Here is a 19,433-nt window from a genome sequence, read left to right on the forward strand (position 1 = left end):
TATTCCATTTGTACATTCCACCAGTCCAAATGATTGAAGATGATATGCACAATAAAATTGTTTGAGGATGGGCCAAATTTTACATACTGATTGATCTATCTGTCCAGTGAAATGAGTGCCTCTGTTGCTCTGAAATTCCATAGGAACTCCCCATGTTGGAATACTTTTTTCTAAGAGAATTTTACTTGCTCCTAAGGCCATTTCTTCTCTGAATGGAAATGCTTCTATTCAACAAGAAAACATGCAAATCATCAGTAGAACAGAATTGTATCCTTTTGATAGTGGCAGCTAAATAAAATCTAATTGCCATATTTCAAAGCGGCCTTCAAGTAAAGAAAAATGTCCTCGGGAACTGTTAAAGTTTTCCTGGATTCTATTTTGGGCAGATATGGCATCAATTGTATGCCTCATGAGCTATAGTCAGAGAAAGTTTCCAAAAATACTGTTTTCCACAAGCAACCATTTTATCAGGCCCCCAATGAGTGAAATCACATACATAGGTAAAAATGATGAATATAATTCAGCAGGAAGTATAGGCAAGTTTTTTTTTACCCTTACTATATCTAATCTTTGGGAGAATATGTTCCTTCTTTTGTTTTCCAAGTTTCCTGTTTGGATTTTGGAGTTCTAGATTTAGTTCATTTTATGTCAAATTCAGGTGCCTTTAAAAAAATTATTCTCTTTTTTAGAGTGCTTCTTTTAAAGTTAACATAAATTGCTGTTCTTGTTTAGATACATTTAGAGCAGCTCTTTTTGTTACCTTATCAGCTAGCTGATTTTCTTTGCTTTCTGGAGTATCTGATTTGGAATGACCTGGAATTTAAATAATGGCCAGTGATTTGGGTAATAATATTGCTTCTAATAATTAAGAAATAGTATATCTATTTTTTATGGGCTGCCCAGAAGTTAAAAATCCTCTTTGCTTCCGTAGCATTCCAAAATTATAAGCTAATCTAAAAGAATATCTGCTGTCTGTATGAATATTAGCATTTATTATTTTCACCAATTGACAGGCACTGATTAATGCTATCAATGCTACTTATTGAGCTGAGGTGACTTCTGGAAAGGAAGCACTTTGCATTTCTTCAGTTAAATATACTACTGTATAGCCTGCACAGTAAGTCCCAGATTGATCTTTTAACTAAGATTCATCTGTAAACCAAACAACATCAGTGTTAGTAAGGGTAGTCTCCGGCAGGTCTGTTCTAGGAGAGAGACACTTGTCAGTTAAGAGTATGTAATCATGCAGCATCTCATCTGAAGGCAGAGACCGAAGGGTGGCAGGGTTATATTATTGCACCTAAAGACTGTGAAGCGAGGTACACAAAGAAGAACTACATAAAAAGCTAGTCTGCTGACAGAATAATGTTGAGTGTGATTTGAATTCAGAAGTGCTTCCACAGAATGTGGAATGAAAACAGTGAGAGGAAATTCCATCGCTATTTTTCCAGTTTTTTGTTTTGTTTTGTTTTGTTTTGTTTTGTTTTTTTCTAAAAGAGCAGTGGCAGTTACTGTCTTCAGGCAAGGTGGCAATCTTTTAGCCATGGGGTCCACTTGCTGACTATAGTATCCTATAGGTCTACTTTGGTCTCAGTGTTTTTTTTTTTTTTGACATAACACCTAAAGCATTTCCCTTATTTTTATGAACAAACAATGAAATGGGATATAGATGCTAGGGAACTTAAAAGGCTCTTTATAATCTCTTCCAATGTTAATGAATTTTCCTCAGTCCATTCCAGAAGATCTGGTTTGAATTTCTTTAAAAGAGTATATAGAGTTTGAGGGGTTTTTTTTTTTTTTTTTTTGGTGTTTTTTAGCTTGGAATCCAATTTCTACAGTATGCTGCCAGTCTCCCAAATCCTCTTAATTGTTTCTTAGTTTGGGGAATAGGAAGGCCAATATTTCTTTTATTCTATCCTGGTGGATAAAAAGACCTTCCCTTGATATTAGATGACCCAAATATCTTACCCGTTTTTGACAAAACTGATACCTTTTTTTCCTTTGACACCTTGCATTCCTTTAAGGCTAATTGTTGTAATAAGTGAATCCCATCTTCTATAGAGGCTTCCTTATCCTCTGAATGGAGAAGCAAATCATCTATGTATTGTATTAAAATAGATTTGGGCCGGGCACCGTGGCTCAAGCCTGTAATCCCAGCACTTTGGGAGGCCAAGGCTGGTGGATCACGAGGTCAACAGATCGAGACCATCCTGGTCGACATGGTGAAACCCCGTCTCTACTAACAATACAAAAAATTAGCTGGGCATGGTGGCGCATGCCTGTAATCTCAGCTACTCAGGAGGCTGAGGCAGGAGAATTGCCTGAACCCAGGAGGCGGAGGTTGCGGTGAGCCGAGGTCGCGCCATTGCACTCCAGCCTGGGTAACAAGAGTGAAACTCCGTCTCAAAAAAAAATAAAATAAAATAGATTTCTTAAGAAGTCAATATCTGAGAGATCTGCTTCTAATATTTTTTAAAAGTTAGTTGGACTTTCAGTGAATCCCTAAGGTATGAGTATCTATATGTATTGTTTGTCTTCCCAAGCAAAAGCAAAGAGACATTGAATGTCCTTATCCACAGGAATACTAAATAATGCACTATATAACTTAATCACAGTAAAGATTCACATTAGGTAAGGATAGCAGTCAACAATGTATGGGGCTTTGGCACCGTGGATGGTGAGGTATGATTTTATTGTTAATTGCTCTCGGACTCTATATAAACCTCCATCCATGGAGGGGAGAAAGCTGTTCTCTCAACAAAATCTCCAAATAGCATTTGTGGTCTCTCAAATTTATACTGCAACCACTATGAAAGACAATGTGTCAATTCCTCAAACAAATAAAACAGAACTATCATTTGACTCAACAATCCAATTACTGAGTATATACCCAAGAGAATATACATTTTTCTACCATGAAGACACATGTATATGTATGTTTACTGCAGCACTATTCACAATAGCTGCATTCAGACATCAAATCAGCCTAAATGTCCATCAACAGTAGACTGGATAAAGAAAGTGTGGTACATATGCACCATGAATACTAGGCAGCCATCAAAAGAATGATATCATGCCCTTTGCAGGAACAATTGATGGAGCTAGAGGCCATTATCCTTAGCAAACTAACACAAGAACAGAAAACCAAATACCACATGTTCTCACTTATAAGTGGAAGCTAAATAATGAGAACAAATTGACATTAAAAGGGGAACAAGAGACACTGGGCCCTACTTGAGGAAGTTAGGAGGAAAGAGAGGATTAGAAAAAAATAATTATTGGGTACTGTGCTTAGTACCTGGGTAATGAACTAATAGGTACACAAAATCCCTGTGACGTGAGTTTACCTATATAACAAACCTGCACATGTACCCATGAACCTAAAATAAAAGTTAAAAAGAAAAGACAATAGCCATTTTAATTGGGATGAGATCATATCTCATAGCAAAACCTGTGAGATACAGTGAAAGAAGTATTAAGAAGAAAGTTTATACTTATAAGTGCCTATATCAAAAAACTAAAAATATTTCAAATCACCAACCTGATGATCCCTCTTAAAGAACTAGAAAAGAGCAAGCCAAACCCAAAATTAGTAGAATAATAAAAATCAAAGCAGAAATAAATAAAATTGAAATAAAAGATACAAAAGATCAATAAAAAAGTTGGTTTCTTGAAAGGATAAACAAAATCAGAAAACCTTTAGCCAGACCAAGAAAAAGAGAAGACCCAAATAAATAAAATTAGAGATGAAAAAGGAGACATTACAAACCAATACCTCAGAAATTCAGAGGATCATTATAGCCTACTATGATAAACTCTATGCCAAAAAATTAGTAAATCTAGCAGAAATTGATAAATTCCTAGACACGTGCAACCTATCAAGATTGAACCATGAAGAAATCTAAAATCAGAACATACCAATACAAGTAATGAGAAGCTGTAAGTAAAATGTTTGCCAACAAAGAAAACTCTGAGACCCAATGGCATCACTGTGGGCTTTTACCAATCTTTTAAAGAACTAATACCAATTCTACTCATGCTATCCTGAAAATAGAGGAGCAGGGAATATTTCCAAACTCATTCTATGTGGCCAGTATTACCCTGATACCAAAAACAATGACTCATCAAAAGAAAGAAAACTACAGGCCAATATCTCTGGTGAATATTGATACAAAAGTCCTCAACAAAATGCTAGCAAACCGAATTCAACAACACATTAAAAATATCATTTATTATGACTAAATAGGATTTATGATTCAACACACACAAATCAATCAATGTGATACATCCTATCAACAGAATGAAGGGGAAAATCTATACGATTATTTCAATTGATGCTGAAAACACATTTGATACAATTCTACATTCCTTCATGATAAAACTCTCAAAAAAAAACTGAGGATAGAAGGAATATACTCTACACAATAAAAGCCATATACGACAGACCAACAGTTAGTATCACACTGAATAAGGAGAAATCAAAAGCCTTTCCTCTAAGAACTGGAACATGATAAAGAATGCCCACTTTCAACACTGTGCCAGAAGTCCTATCTAGCACAATCAGACTACAGAAAGAAATAAAGGGCATCCAAATTAGAAAGGAAGAAATGAAATTATCCTTGTTTACAGATGATATGATCGTTTATTTGGAAATATCTAAAGACTCCACCCAAGACCTATTAAAACTGATAAATTCAGTAAAGTTCCAAGATACGATATCAACATACAAAAATCTGTAGCACTCCTATAAGCCAACAGGAAACAATCTGAAAAAGAAATTAAAAAGTAATCCCATTTACAATAACTGCAAATAAAATTAAATATATAGGAATTAACTTGACCAAAGAAGTGAAAGATCTCTACAATAAAAATAAAATGCCGATGAAAGAAATAGAAGAGAACACAAAAAACTGGAAATATCTTCCACATCCATGGATTGGAAGAATTAATGAGTTTAAAATATTCACAGTACCCAAAGCAATCTACAGATTCAATGCAATCCCTATCAAAATACCAATGATATTCTTCACAGAAACAACAAAAAATCCTAAAATTTATGTGGAATCACTAAAGACCCCAATTAGTGAAAGCTATCCTGAGCAAAAAGAACAAAATGGGAGGAATTATATTACCTGACTTCAAATTATACTTACTACAGAGATATAGTAGCCAAAACAGCAAGGTACTGACATAAAAACAGACACATAGACAAATGGATAGAAGGGAGAACCCAGATATAACTCCATCCATCTACACTGAACTCATTTTCAACAAAAGTGCCTTAATATACATTAAGGAAAGGACAGTCTCTTCAATAAATAATGCCAGGAAAACTGAATATCCATATGCAGAAGAATAAAACAAGACCCCTATCTTTCAACATATACAAGAATCAAATCAACATGAATTACAGACTTAAAACTAAGACCTTGGACTATGAAACTACTGAAAGAAAACATTGGGAAAACTCTCCAGGACACTGGACTGGGCAACGATTTCTGGAATAATACCCCACAAGCACAAGCAACCAAAGCAAAGATGAACACATGGGATCACATCAAGTTTAAAAGCTTCTGCAAAGCAAAGGAAACAATCAAAATATGAAGAGACAACCCACGAAATGGGAGAAAACCTTTGCAAACCATCCAAGAAGAGCTTAATAACCAGAATATATAAGGAGCTCAATATCTGAAGAGCAAAAAGTCTAATAATCCAATTAAAATAAGCAAAAGATCTTAATAGACATATCTCAAAATAAGACATACGAATGGCAAACAGACATGGGAAAAGGTACTCAACATCAATGATTATCAGAGAAATGCAAATCAAAGCTACAATGAGATATCATCTCACCTCATTAAAATCACACTTTTCCCCCAAAAGATAAATAACGACAAATGCTAACAACGATGTGGAGAAAAAAGAATCATCATACACTATTAGTTGGAATGTAAATTAGTACAACCACTGTGATAAACAGTTTGGAAGTTCCTCAATAAACTAAAAATAGAACTATTATATGATCCAACAATCCAATTGCTAGATATATATCCCAAAGGAAGGAAATTAGTATATCAAAGAGGTATCTGTACTCCCATATTTATTGCTACACTATTCACAGTAACCAAGTCCCTGAATCAACCTAAGTATCCAGATGAACAGATTAATGGATAAAGAAAATGTGGTACATGTACACAATAGGGTACTATTCAGCCATCGAAAAAGAATGAGATCCTGTCATTTGCACCATGGATGGAACTGGAGGTCATTATGTGAAGTAAAATAAGCCAGGCACAGAAAGGCAAACTTTGAATGTTCTCACTTATTTGTGGGAGCTAAAAACTTAAACAACTGAACTCATTGATAGAGAGTAGAGTAATGGTTACCAGAGGCCAACCTCTGGTAGTGGGTGGGAATGAGTAAGTGCCTATGGTAAACAGGGACAGAATCAATAAGATCCAGATTTAATAGCACTACAGGATAACGGTAGGCCACAATTTATTATACATTTTAAAATAAATAAAAGTGTATAATTGCATTGGAACACAAAGAAAAGGTAAATGACTGAGGTGATGAATACCTTATTTTCCCTGATTACAATGCATTGTATTCCTGTATCGAAATATGTACCCCATAAATACACACACCTAATACGTACCCAAAAAAATTGAAATTAAAAGAAAAACAAAAAAGAAAAACCATTAGCTTTTGAACTTATGATTTGCATAAATTTATGTATCTTTACTGGCTTCCAGATCAAAGCACAACCAAGACTTACTATAGCTACTAAAAGAATGTGTAAGTCAGGAGAGAGATCCAAGATGGCCGATTACTAGCAGCTCAGGATTGTAGCTCCCAGTGAAAGCACAGAGAACAAGAGGATGCCACACTTTCAGATGAATTTTTGTTGCTCAAGGACCAGGAGATTCCCAGTGGAGGAGCCCCACGGGTCGCCAGCGTGACTCTTGTGGCCGGCACAGTGGTTTTGCCAGTGCCTTGGCGTGGCGGTTCTTGGTGCAGAGTAAACAGGACTGGGTCCCCTTTTGGTCGACGTTTGGAGCTCTGGGAAGGCAGAGTTGCCCATTCAGCTGATTGAAAACGAGACTCAATAGGGAAGCCAGACCAGAGACTCCAGGGCAGAAAAGCACGATGAATCTTAATGTCGCTGTTTTAGCCAGCACAGTGGGTTGCTCAGATTCAGGCGCTGGGAATCAACAAGTTTGACATCCACTCAGAGACCTAATTTGAAAGTCGGTAATTACAAAGACGACAGATGGATAAATTTACAATGATGGGAAGAAATCAGTGTAAAAAGACTGAGAATACCCAAAATCAGAATGCCTCTCCCTCTACAGGGGATCATAGTTCCTCATCAACAGGGGAACAAGGCCTGATGGAGAATGAGTGCGTTCCATTAACAGACTTAGGCTTCAGAAGGTGGATAATAAGAAACTTCTGTGAGTTAAAAGAACATGTTCTAGCCCAATGTAAAGAAACTAAGAACCTTGAGAAAAGGTTTGACGAAATCCTAACGAGAATAGACAATTTAGAGAGGAATATAAGTGAATTAATGGAACTGAAGAATACAATATCAGAATGCCACAAAGTATGCACAAGTTTTTACAGTCAAATTGATCAAGCAGAAGAAAGGATATCAGAGGTCGAAGACCAACTTAGTGAAATGAAACAAGACAAGATTAGAAAAGAAAGAGTAAAAAGGAATGAGCAAAGTCTCCAAGAAATATGGGACTATGTGAAAAGACCTAATTTACGTTTGATAGGTGTACCTGAATGTCATGAAGAGAATGAATCCAAGCTGGAAAATATTCTTCAGGATATTATTTAGGAAAACTTTCCTAACCTAGTAAGGTGGGACAATACTCAACTCCAGGTAATACAGAGACCACAAAGATATTCCTCAAGTAGAGCAACCCCAAGACACATAATCGTTAGCTTCACCAGGGTTAAAATAAAGGAGAAAATTCTAAGGGCAGCTAGAGAGAAAGGTCAGGTTACCGATAAAGGGAAGCCTAACAGAGTCACAGCAGATCTCTCAGCAGAAACCCTACAAACTAGAAGAGAGTGGGGGGTCAATATTCAATATCCTCAAAAAAATAATTTTCAACCCAGAATCTCATATCCAGCCAAATTAAGCTTCATAAATGAAGGAAAAATAAAATTTTTCATGAACAAGCAAGCACTCAGAGATTTCATCACCACCAGGCCTGCTTTACAAGAGCTTCTGAAAAAAGCATTACACACAGAAAGGAACAACCAGTATCAGTCATCCCAAAAACTTATCAAAAGGTAAAAAGTATCTCCATAATGAAGAATCTATATCAAATAATGGGCAAAATAGCCAGATAGCATTAAACGACAATATTAAACTCACAAATATCAATATTAATCCTAAATTTAAATAGATTAAATGCCCCAATCAAAGACACAGACAGGCAAATTGAATAAAAAGTCAAAACCCATCAGTATGCTGTATCCAGATCCATCTCATAAGCAAGAACACACAAAGACTCAAAACAAAGGATTGGAGGAAGACTCACCAATCAAATGAAGAGCAAAAAGAAAAAAAACAGGAGTTGTAACTTTCGTCTCTGACAAAATAGACTTTAATAGTAACAAAGACTAAAAGAAACAAAGAAGGGCATTACATAATGGTAAAAGGATCAATGCAACAACAGGAGTCAATGATCATAAATATATATGCACCCAATACAGGAACACCCAGATACATAAGACAAGTTCTTAATGACTTATAAAGAGACTTGGACTCACGCACAATAATCACAGGAGGCTTTGACACCACATTGTTAATATTCAACGAATCAATGAGATAGAAAATTAACAGGGACATCTATGATTAGAACTCAGACCTGGAACAAGTAAACTCAGTGAATATTTATAGAATTCTTCACCCCAGGTCCACAGAACATACATTTTTCTCAGTATCACATTACACCCATTTTGAAAGTGACCACATAATTGGAAATAAATCACTCTTCAGCATTTGCATAGCATTTCACAGACTTAAATGAAATATTGGTTGGTTGGTTGTTATTTTCTTCCCTTATTCCTTCCTGTCTCCACTGTTAAGCACAGTTATCAGCATAAAAGAGGTTTTTAATACCTATTTTTAGATTGCATTCCAGCCTGGGCAATAGAGCAAGACTACAGTTCTCTCTCCCCCTTTCTCTTTCTCTTTCTTTCAAAAAAAAAAAAGAATGTGTAAGTCAAAAGGTGCATCCCTGGTTAGTTGTTCAGGTATGGAAGCAAACACTGGCAATTCCCTTCTGAATACTGGACTTACCTTTAGCCTCATGCTCTTACTAGGGGAAATGTAGATGTAGATATGTTAAGTGTAAGTTAGCTCTTCCCCACCCCATCGTCTGGCTCCTATGCCACCATAGCCAATTATTTTTCACTCTATACCAACCTAGATCTAGAAATCAGACTTAGCTTCAGGTTCATTCTATCCTACATATGTACACACACACACATACTCCTTTCATACTCACCAGATGTGAGGCTTAGAACTTCTGCAGGCATCGTGGAAACTTCAGAATAAGAAAGAATAAAAATAAGAATGAGGATTTCAGTAAATCAGCAATCTCTTGCATCTTCTTTCTCTGACACACTGATATAAACCCTTCCATTATGTAGTCCCTACCTGTACTCTTTCCTGCCTGCTGGCTCATTCCTTCTGGATGTCCCTCCCAACCCTACCCCCTAGGAACCAAAAATATCATCCTCTTACATTCTGTTCTATCAAGCCTCAGGAAGTTCTGAGATGCCAAGAATAGGAATTGGGAAGGAAGGTTACAGTAGCGGTGACATGATATATGTCTTTGAGTCCTTAGCATGGCATTCAAGGGTCCTCATAATCTTATACTTGCTAACCTCATTAAAATCATCTTCCTACACCTTTTCCATTCACATTGAACACACGCATTTGTAGCTCCCCTTCACCCACACACCATTCTATTTCCAGTCTCTGAGCCATTGCTCATACAATTCTTTTGTCTGAATTACCCCCACATCCCTTAAACCATCTGCTTATCCATTTACACATAAATGAAGTGCCACCTCTTCCAGAAAGTCTTTCTTTACCATAACATTTAAAACACTCTAATAAAATTATCTCTCTATGTGTTTGTCTCTCCCACTAGATTCTAAGAGCTTGCAGGGCAGAGCTATTTCTCTGATTTTCCTCTCTAAGCCTCACTCTACTGTAGCTGTTTAATAAATATCTGCTTACTGTACAGTGTCAATGAAATAGAAGGGCAACCATTTTGAGGGAAAGGAACAAGGGGAGTAGAGTATGTGTGATCTAGAATCACACATATCTGGATTTGAATCTCTGCTGCCAACTTCACAGCAGAGGGGCTTGACCAAGCTCGTATGTCCTCCTCCACGTAGTGAATTGACTCATGGTGCACTTATGAGTCAGTAAGTGGGAGAGAGAAACACATGACTCCAGGGCCAGATTGCCTGGTTCGCATCAGCTTCACTACTAACTTCTAGTGTGACCATAAGAAATTTTCTGACCCTCTCTGTACCTCAGTTCTTTCATTTGAAAAATAAGCTCCATAATAATTCATCTCTCTTAGAGCTTCTGGAAGAATTAAATTGAGATGAAACTGGTCACGACTACATAGGCATCAAGATGAGGGGGGAAAAAAGAGAGAAAGAAGAAGAAAAAAAATAGGGATGAAACCTGATAGAATAGCACCATACAAACGTTAGATGGTCATTAAAGTTAGCAATTATTATTACATAAAATACGGATAATACTACTTATTTCAAAGGTGCTACAAGAATATATAGTGGATGAGTAAATGATAGTTGTTACCATTAATTGTATATATCAAATAAAGAACATTTATGTATTTTTACAAAGAAACTAAGTAGAGTGTAACTGAGGTAGGACAAATAAATTCTGAGAACTAAAATATCATTCTAAAACTCTACTTAAAACAAAAATCTCAGGCTGGACATGGCGGCTCACACCTGTAATCCCTCCTTTGGGAGGCCAAGGCGTGCAGATTACCTGAGGTCAGGAGTTCAAGACCAACCTGGCCAACATGGCAAAACCCCATCTCTGCTAAAAGTACAAAAAGTAGCCCAGCATGCTGGGGGGGTTCCTGTAATCCCAGCTACTTGGGAGCCTGATGCACGAGCATCACTTGAATCCAGAAGGTGGAGGTTGCAATGAGCCAAGATCACAACACTGCACTCCAGCCTGGGTGACAGAGTAAGACTCCGCCTCAAAAAAAAAAAAATCTCGCCCAATCCTGGTGAATTTTCAGCTTCACTAAAGAGAAGAAAAACAAAAGGGGATTTAACATTATGCACTAACACATGTAATGAAAATGACATAGGCTTTGGAGACAGATAAGACACACCTGCATTCCAATCCTGGTCCTATCACTTAAGTCATTGTTTCCAATAAAATGTCAGTATTTGGGATCTTTCCTTGGAAGATGTCATCCAATAAGTTTCTTCACTGTATTCAGCAATTTTTTTTAACAATTCCAAGGCAAGCAGTGCCTAGAACTGGTGGCTGAGATTAAAAACGAATGACATTGTCACTAAGAGTGAGCTCAAGGTAATGCAAACCGCATGAGACACTGGGACCAGACAGACCTGGGGTTGAAAATGGTTTCCACCTTTGCCTTGCTGTGAGACCTTGAGCAAGTTACATAACCTCTCTGGCTCTCAGACAACTCTTCTGTAAATTGGGATAATAACAGTATCTACTTCATAATCACATTCTCTTGAGAGGAGCCTATGCTGATCCTACCCACCTACCTCTGGCTGTGGTTAAGGGGTCATAGTCTGTGTTCCCAGAGCCCACTGTTCTTGTTATTTTAAGATGAAAGGCATAGATGTCATTATGGGTTACACTGAAAGAACAAAGAATGTGAACCCAGATTAGTGGAATTGTCAAAAAGAGATGAGCCCTACACTCACAAGGAGACAGCTCTCTCAAGTTTCCTGTTTCTTCTTTGACCATTCATCCCCAGTCCATCTCAGTCTGCAGCTTTTCTCTTTGTGTCTCAATATGCATTCTCATTATACTCCTAAAAGGCTTCTAATTCTTCACTTTAAGCCCTTTCATGTAATTTTTCTGTGTGTATGGTTACCATACAAGACTGTGAGACGCTTGAGGAAAAGGATGAAGTTATGTTGGCTTTTATCCATCCAGCAACTAGAACACTTCCTGAATCTTGGCAGGAAAACTAAAAATAAATCTAATGAAAACTGAAAACTTATTGAAAAAAATGTAGAAATATGTATATATATATATAATATATATATACACACACATATATAATATATCCAGTTCCTTTCTGCTGTATTATTTCAAATAAATTCTTGCATTTACTCTCTGCTGCATTTAGGATATATTATTCCCTTTTTTAAAGTATAAGATTACTGGGAACCAGAGAACTTCGGATCCATTTCCATGGTTACAGGGCCGGTATGTAACAGAATGAGCATGGAAACTCTGGGTATGTAATGTCAATGCACATAAGGACGACAGCATAGGCAATCTCCAGGTATGGTGGACAATGTAAAAATATCTCTTGGAGAAGGAGCTGCAAATTTATTTTACCAACATGTTATACCAGTGAAGCTCTCATTTTAAAATAAAGGGAAGGGTCTCGTAGAGTCATTTTCAACAAGTGGACAATTTTGGTAATACAAACAAAGCAGCAGCCCAGTAAGTTCTTAGAACCGGAAACTCCCCTCCCCCCCCAACACCCACCTGCGCCGCCCACGCTGCAGGGCCACGACTGGGCCGGATTTACGTTCAGGGCTGAGGATGCCATGGGCAGAGTAAGAAAGAGAACCGCCACCCAACCATGCAGCAAAGAGCAACCCAGGGATCCCTCCTCTGCTTGCTCCTCTCCCCGACCCCTGTCATACCCTCTGCGCAGCCACTTCGGTCACCTGGCGCCAGGGGCGCTCCGCAGTCTGCTGTCCAAGCCCGGGTCAGGAAGCTAGCGGTAGCAAAGAGCACCACCGAAAAGAAGCTGGCAAGCTAGCGAGGCCGGCTCCAAAGACCCACAGCTAGACGCGCCGCTCCGAACTCGCGGGCCCGCGGCGTCCACCAATGAGATGAACCTGGGCGCGCAGTGTCTGAGGCTCAGTTGCTAGGGCGCCGCCAAGGTCCAGCGGGACACCTTCTGGTAGCCGGGCCTCGTTCATTGCACCTGGGGCTGCCGCTGAGACGCGGTTCAATTTGAAGTCTGAGCCCCTACAGGCGCGTGAATCCTGGATTACAACTGCAGTTTGTGCCAGAAGCAGCAGCACCTACATTCCACTTAGCAACCTCCGGCTTCACGCTCCTCCAGGGCACAGAAAGCATGAGAGCATCATCACCAACCCAACACACACCGGCGCTAAAGTTTCCGCAGCAGGTGTGGGTTGAAGAGTTGCCTGCCACACAGCTGTCTCTGACGCCTGGTGTACGGCGTCACCCCTCACTGCCCGGACAAGGGAACATTTTCCTAAAGGTAAAGCCCATGAACATGTAGAGGACCCCTTACTCTCGTGCTAGTCCACATTCAGCCCGAAGCAATTCAGGAAATTTACCATTTAAGTGACTCCTTAGATTGGTCTTTCAGAGTAATGGCTTACCCTGCAATCTCAATTCTCTGATAAGTTTTTTATTTAAGCCATTGATTAAGTTTGTTCAGCTTTTGTTAGAAGAAGGAGGTGGGGTGACAATTTCTAGCTTCTTAACAATGAAAGAGCTGAAACCAGAAGTCTCACTTGTGATCATTTTGCAACATACTACAATCAGTATAAGCCCTGTGATTTAGAAATGTAGTAAATGCCTGAGAAACAGAAAAAAAAAAAAGTTGAAAGAAGTTTTCTCAGGACCCGGAGCAGGACTGGGGCGAATATGGATTTAGAATCAAATGATTTCTGGTTTCATTAAAGGCCACTATTATTATTCTTTAAGAACTTTTTTTTTTAATTTTTTATTGGATTTTAGGTTTTGGGGTACATGAGCAGAGCATGCAAGACAGTTGCATAGGAACACACTGGCAGTGTGCTTTTCTTTCCTTCTCCCCTTCACCCACATTTGGCATTTCTCCCCAGGCCATCCCTCCCCACCTCCCCCTCCCTCTGGCCCTCCCCTTTTCCCCCCAATAGACCCCAGTGTTTAGTACTCCCCTTTCTGTGTCCATGTGTTCTCATTTTTCATCACCTGCCTATGAGTGAGAATATGCGGTGTTTCATTTTCTGTTCTTGTGTCAGTTTGCTGAGGATGACGTATTCTTTAAGAACTTTTAAGGTCATGTATGTATACTATTTTGAGAAAATTAAAGAATAAGTGATGCATTTTATGTAGAAATAATCCGTTGAAATTCTACATAGAAAAATACATAGAAATACCAAGCTTAATTTCAAGATTAAATAAATGCTCAAAAATACATACAATTCCTAAAAGTTATTACCACTTACTGTTAATGTTAGTTGTGACTGTTTGTAAATTAACATGCACATTTTACTTTTGATCCAGATATTACTGTTTGAACATTAATTGGCTTAAGTAATAATTTTCAAATTGCACTTCGCAAAATTTAGAGGAAACAATGCAAGGGAAGGGACTATATTCCCAGTTACCAGATGAAGACACTAAAGCTCAAAAGATTAGGTAAATTGCTGAAACTCAGACACTAAGTAAGTGATGGAACTGGCAGTCCCACAAATCCATCTGATGTTATGTATACCTTCTTCCTCTGCACATTTTTGAATAGCTATGCCTTTATCAGAAAAATGGTGTTACTGTTCCACTAGGATTGGGAATCAAAATTACTGATAAAAGCACAAGGAGAGTTGAATGCAATCTTTCAATTCTTTTGAGGAATCACAGATCCCTAAGCCAACAAAAAAGTGATTTAGAGTCTAGAAGCAAAGACAGAAATCTTCCAAATTTGTTTAATGAAGGAAGTCTAAACTCTGATTCCAAAACCTGGGAGAGCTAGTCCACCACACACAAAGAAAGATGTGGATCTCTCTCACTTATTAACTTACATTTAATTTTTTATTAATAAAGTTTAAGTCCATAAAATTCAACAGTATATACAAATCTATCATATCCTGGTAGTTTCCTAGTCATGAGAACATGGTGTAATACTAGGAAATATTTTAATTAACTCATTATAAGTCAAAGGAGAAAAAAATCCTATCATCTGAGGTACTGAACAAAGAATTCAATAAATTCAATCAAACTGATGCACTCTGCAGTCATTCTAAGTTCTTGCCTACTAAAATCCTCAGCTACTACAGATCCACAATCCCTTCTATGAAACCGTTGGTACCAAATGGTTCAGAATTCGTCTCCCATACATACATAATATCCACATCAAGGCCTATAGTAATATTATGGAATCTAATGCAATGATATTTTTGCAGTGAAACATACCAATATTCACTCCAAGTTCTAAAAATTACAAATAGCATCACATCAGTTCAAATCAGGTTTTATGGACAAATTAGTCAGGAAAAGTATGTTTTTCAAAGCACTTTGGATGTTAGACTTGCCCCTAAGGGATTGTGAGTCAATCATTTCTGTCAACTCTTCTTGCCTTTCATACAATTTTTTGCTTTCTGTTATCTTTTTTATTATTTAAATACAACATTTAAATAGAATATTGTGTAAATCATATAGGACAACAAATTGATGATGTTTTAGAAAGTGAACCCTTGCATGTAATAACCAGTAAGACCTAAATATAGAACATTACTGGCACCCCGGAAACCTGTGTTATGTCCATGCCTAGTCATTATCCCTGAAAGTTAAGCATTGTTCTGACCTATGTCACTATAGAATAATAGTTTTGCCCACTTTTTTTACTTTACACAAACAGAATTATAAATTATGTACATTTTATGCCTGGTTTCTTTTGCTCAGTATGAATGCTTCTGAGATCTGTACATTTTGTTGCATGTAGGGGAATTTGCTTGTTTCATTCCTGAATAGTATTCCATTGTATGAATATACCACCATTTATTCATTCGACTGTTGATATATATTTAGATTGTTTCTAGTTTGTGACTATTTCCAAAAATGCCACTGTGAACATCCTTATCATGTCTTTTGGAATACAGGTTTATGTATCTCTGTTGGATATATACTTGTGCGGTAAACAGAATTATAAGATGATCTCTGATGGCTCCTGTCTTGGTATCTGTTTCCATTGGGTGTGGGTGGAACCTGTAAATATTTTGAGATCTCACTTTTATGATTATATTACTTCATATGGCCGGGTACGGTGGCTCACATGTGTAATCCCAGCATTTTGGGAGGCCGAGGCGGGTGGATCACAAGGTCAAGAGATCGAGACCATCCTGGTCAACATGGTGATACCCTGTCTCTACTAAAAATACAAAAAATTAGCTGGGCATGGTGGCACGTGACTGTAATTCCAGCTACTCAGGAGGCTGAGGCAGGAGAATTGCCTGAACCCAGGAGGCGGAGGTTGTGGTGAGCCGAGATCGCACCATTGCACTCCAGCCTGAGTAACAAGAGCGAAACTCCGTCTCAAAAAAAAAAAATTACTTGATATGGCAAAAAGGATCTTACAGATGTAATTAAGGTCACAAATCAGTTGCCCTTAAAGTGGGTGAGCAAGACCTACTTAATTAGGTGAACACTTACAAGGGCCCAGGTTTTTGCTGAGAGATTGGAAACATGAGAGAGCATTTGGAGGGGCCACAGGACAAGGAACTGCAGGTGTCCTCTAGGTGCTGAGCTGCTGCCCTCTATCGACAGCCAGCAAACGAATGAAGGGGCCTCAGTCCTACAGCTACAGGGCACTGGACTCAGCTGGCAACATAGATGGGTCTGCAAGGGCTTCTTCCCCAGAGACTCCAGAAAGGAACACAGGAAGTCCAAGAGCATCTCACCCTGTAAGATCTTGAGCAGGGAAAGCAGTCACAGAGTGCACAGAACTCTGACCTACACAACTGTGAGCTAATAAATGAGTGTTGGTGCAAGCCGCTAATACTGTAGCAATGTGTTTCACACCAATAGAAACCACTATAGATTTTGATATCTGGATGTGAGGTGTAGTCACTGTACATGCCTTAAAATGTGGATGTGGCTTTGGAACGGGATAGCAAGCAAAGGCTGGAAGAATTTTGAGATGCATGGTAGGGAAAGCCTAAATTGCCTCCTTGGACAGCTGTTAGTAGAAGTCAGCTGGATATCCAAACTGTTTTGAGACTCCTCTTTTCTGCCTTCCATTCCCTCCCATATAAAACAGAATGTTTATAGATGTTATCCTACGCCCGTCTCATCATTGTATGTGGTGGTGTTGGGGGAAGATAACTTGTCACTTTAGTGCTAATGGTCTGAAGCTGGAGAGGGATTTTTGCCCTAGGAGTTTTACTGGATACGATCATACCCAGGAATCTCATCTGTTCATGATTCAGATGATGAGATTCAGATGAGCTTTGGAATTGAGCTGATGCTATAATACAAAGAAATTTGGAGACTGTGGGATGGATTTAATGTATTTTGTATGTGGGAAAGACTGGATCACTGAGAGCCAGAGGGCAGGCTGAGGCAGGCAGAATTCTAAGATGGCCTCTAATGATCTCTGATCTACATGAACTTCTTCCGTTGAGTATAAGAATGGCCTGTGAATATGATGAGATACCACTCCCATGATTATGTTACACTATATGGGGAAAGAGATCTTGCAGATGAATTATGCTCCCAAATCAGTGAACCTCAAAATAAGGAGGTTGGCCTGTGTAGGCCAGACCTAAGTAAGTGAGCCCTTAAGACGGCCTGAACCCTTCCTGGAAGATTAGAAGTGTGAGGAGGAATATGTAGAGCTATATGTGGCAAAGAACTGCATGAGGACTCTAGGAGCTAAAAATGGAACTGAAATCTGCCAGTTACCTGAATGAGTTTGGAAATGGATTCCTCCTCAGTCCCCGGAAAGAAACACAGACTGACTGACAGATAGCACAGGCTGATTTCACCCTGTGAGACCTGAACAGTACCAAGCCATGCCATGCATGGCACTGTAAACCTGTAGAACTGGAAGCTTAAATAAATGCACAATGTTTAAATAAAAAATAAATCCATTAAATTTGTGATGATTGGTTATGCAGGTATAGAAAACTAACACAGATGGAATTGCTGGGTTATAGAAAATGCGTAAATTCAACTTTAGTAGGTACTGCCAAGCAGTTTTCCAAGGGTACTAATTTACACTCCTACTGGCAGTTAGAGTTTCAGTTACTCTATACCCTCTCCAGCTCCTCATATTGATAGCCATTCCGGCCATTCTGATAGATGTTTGCTGATGACATCTTGTGATTTTAACTTGCATATCCATGGTGACTTATTTTGGGCAGTCTTTTGTTGTCAGTTTAATATCCTATTTTGTGAAGTACCTGTTGAAATATTGTGCCAGTGTTGAACTGCATTTACTTTTATTCTTTATTCTGTACAGAAAACGTTTTCGGAATATGTGCGTGCATGAGTGTTTAGCTGTAGTTAATATTTTCCTTTATCGTTAGTGGTTTTTCTGTTGTTTCACGTATAATTTACCCCAAGGTCATCTAGATATGCTTATATATTATTTTCTAGAAACTATATCTTCTGGAATTGATTTTTGTGTATGGCATAAGCTGGGAGCCAAAGTTATTTTTGCTACATGGCTGTATATCCAATTTGTCCAGTTCCACTTACTTAAATGATTAACTTTCTCCCTGAGCACTGTATTGGTATCTTCGTTGTAAATGAGGTGACCATACTTGTGTGTCTTGTTTGTAGACTCTTTTCTTGTCCTATTGGTCTATTTATCTATATTTACCTAAACATATATATATTTATTCCTGCATAACAAAATATTCTTGTACACAATTCATATTATCTTAATTATTATGGCTTTTCTGACTGAAAGTTCTTCAAATTTCTTCTTCTGGATGGCTTTGGCTGTTCTTAGATCTTTGATATCCATACATATTTTAGAATCAATTTGTTGATTTCCATTTTCAAACAATCTGTTGAGATTTTGATTTGCATTGCATTGAATACATAGATTATTTGGATGAGAATTTTCCCTGATTTAATTTTCATAATATTAGACTAATCTACAAATATGACATATCTCTGATTAATGTAGGGCTTCTTTATTTAAGAAATGTCATGTTGATTTCTGGACAAAGGTCTTATAAATTTTTTATTAGATTTGTTCCTAGGTATTTGATATTTTCTGATGCTATAGGAAATGGCATTTTTAAAATTTCCTCTTTATAATTTTTACTGCTAATATGTGGAAATACAATTCCATTGTGTAATATTGACCTTATGTCCAGTGATTATACCAAATCATTTATTAATTCTAATATTTGAGATATATTCTTTAATTTTTTAATAT

At 37.9% G+C, this 19,433-nt stretch overlaps 1 long non-coding RNA gene across 1 annotated transcript in view; it reads right to left on the reverse strand.

Annotated features, from left to right (window-relative positions):
• The window catches only part of LOC144581140 (uncharacterized), a 61,758-nt gene extending 48,647 nt beyond the window's left edge, over nt 1-13,111 (reverse strand). Inside the window, exons 1-2 of the long non-coding RNA XR_013531669.1 lie at nt 12,946-13,111; nt 9,531-9,569 (exon numbers count right to left, since the gene is read on the reverse strand). This is a non-coding gene — a long non-coding RNA (uncharacterized LOC144581140). The remainder of the gene's footprint in view (nt 1-9,530; nt 9,570-12,945) is intronic.
• Between the last annotated feature and the right edge of the window lie 6,322 nt (nt 13,112-19,433).

This window comes from Callithrix jacchus, chromosome X, assembly GCF_049354715.1.
Source record: "Callithrix jacchus isolate 240 chromosome X, calJac240_pri, whole genome shotgun sequence".
NCBI classification, from domain to species: Eukaryota; Metazoa; Chordata; class Mammalia; order Primates; family Cebidae; genus Callithrix; species Callithrix jacchus.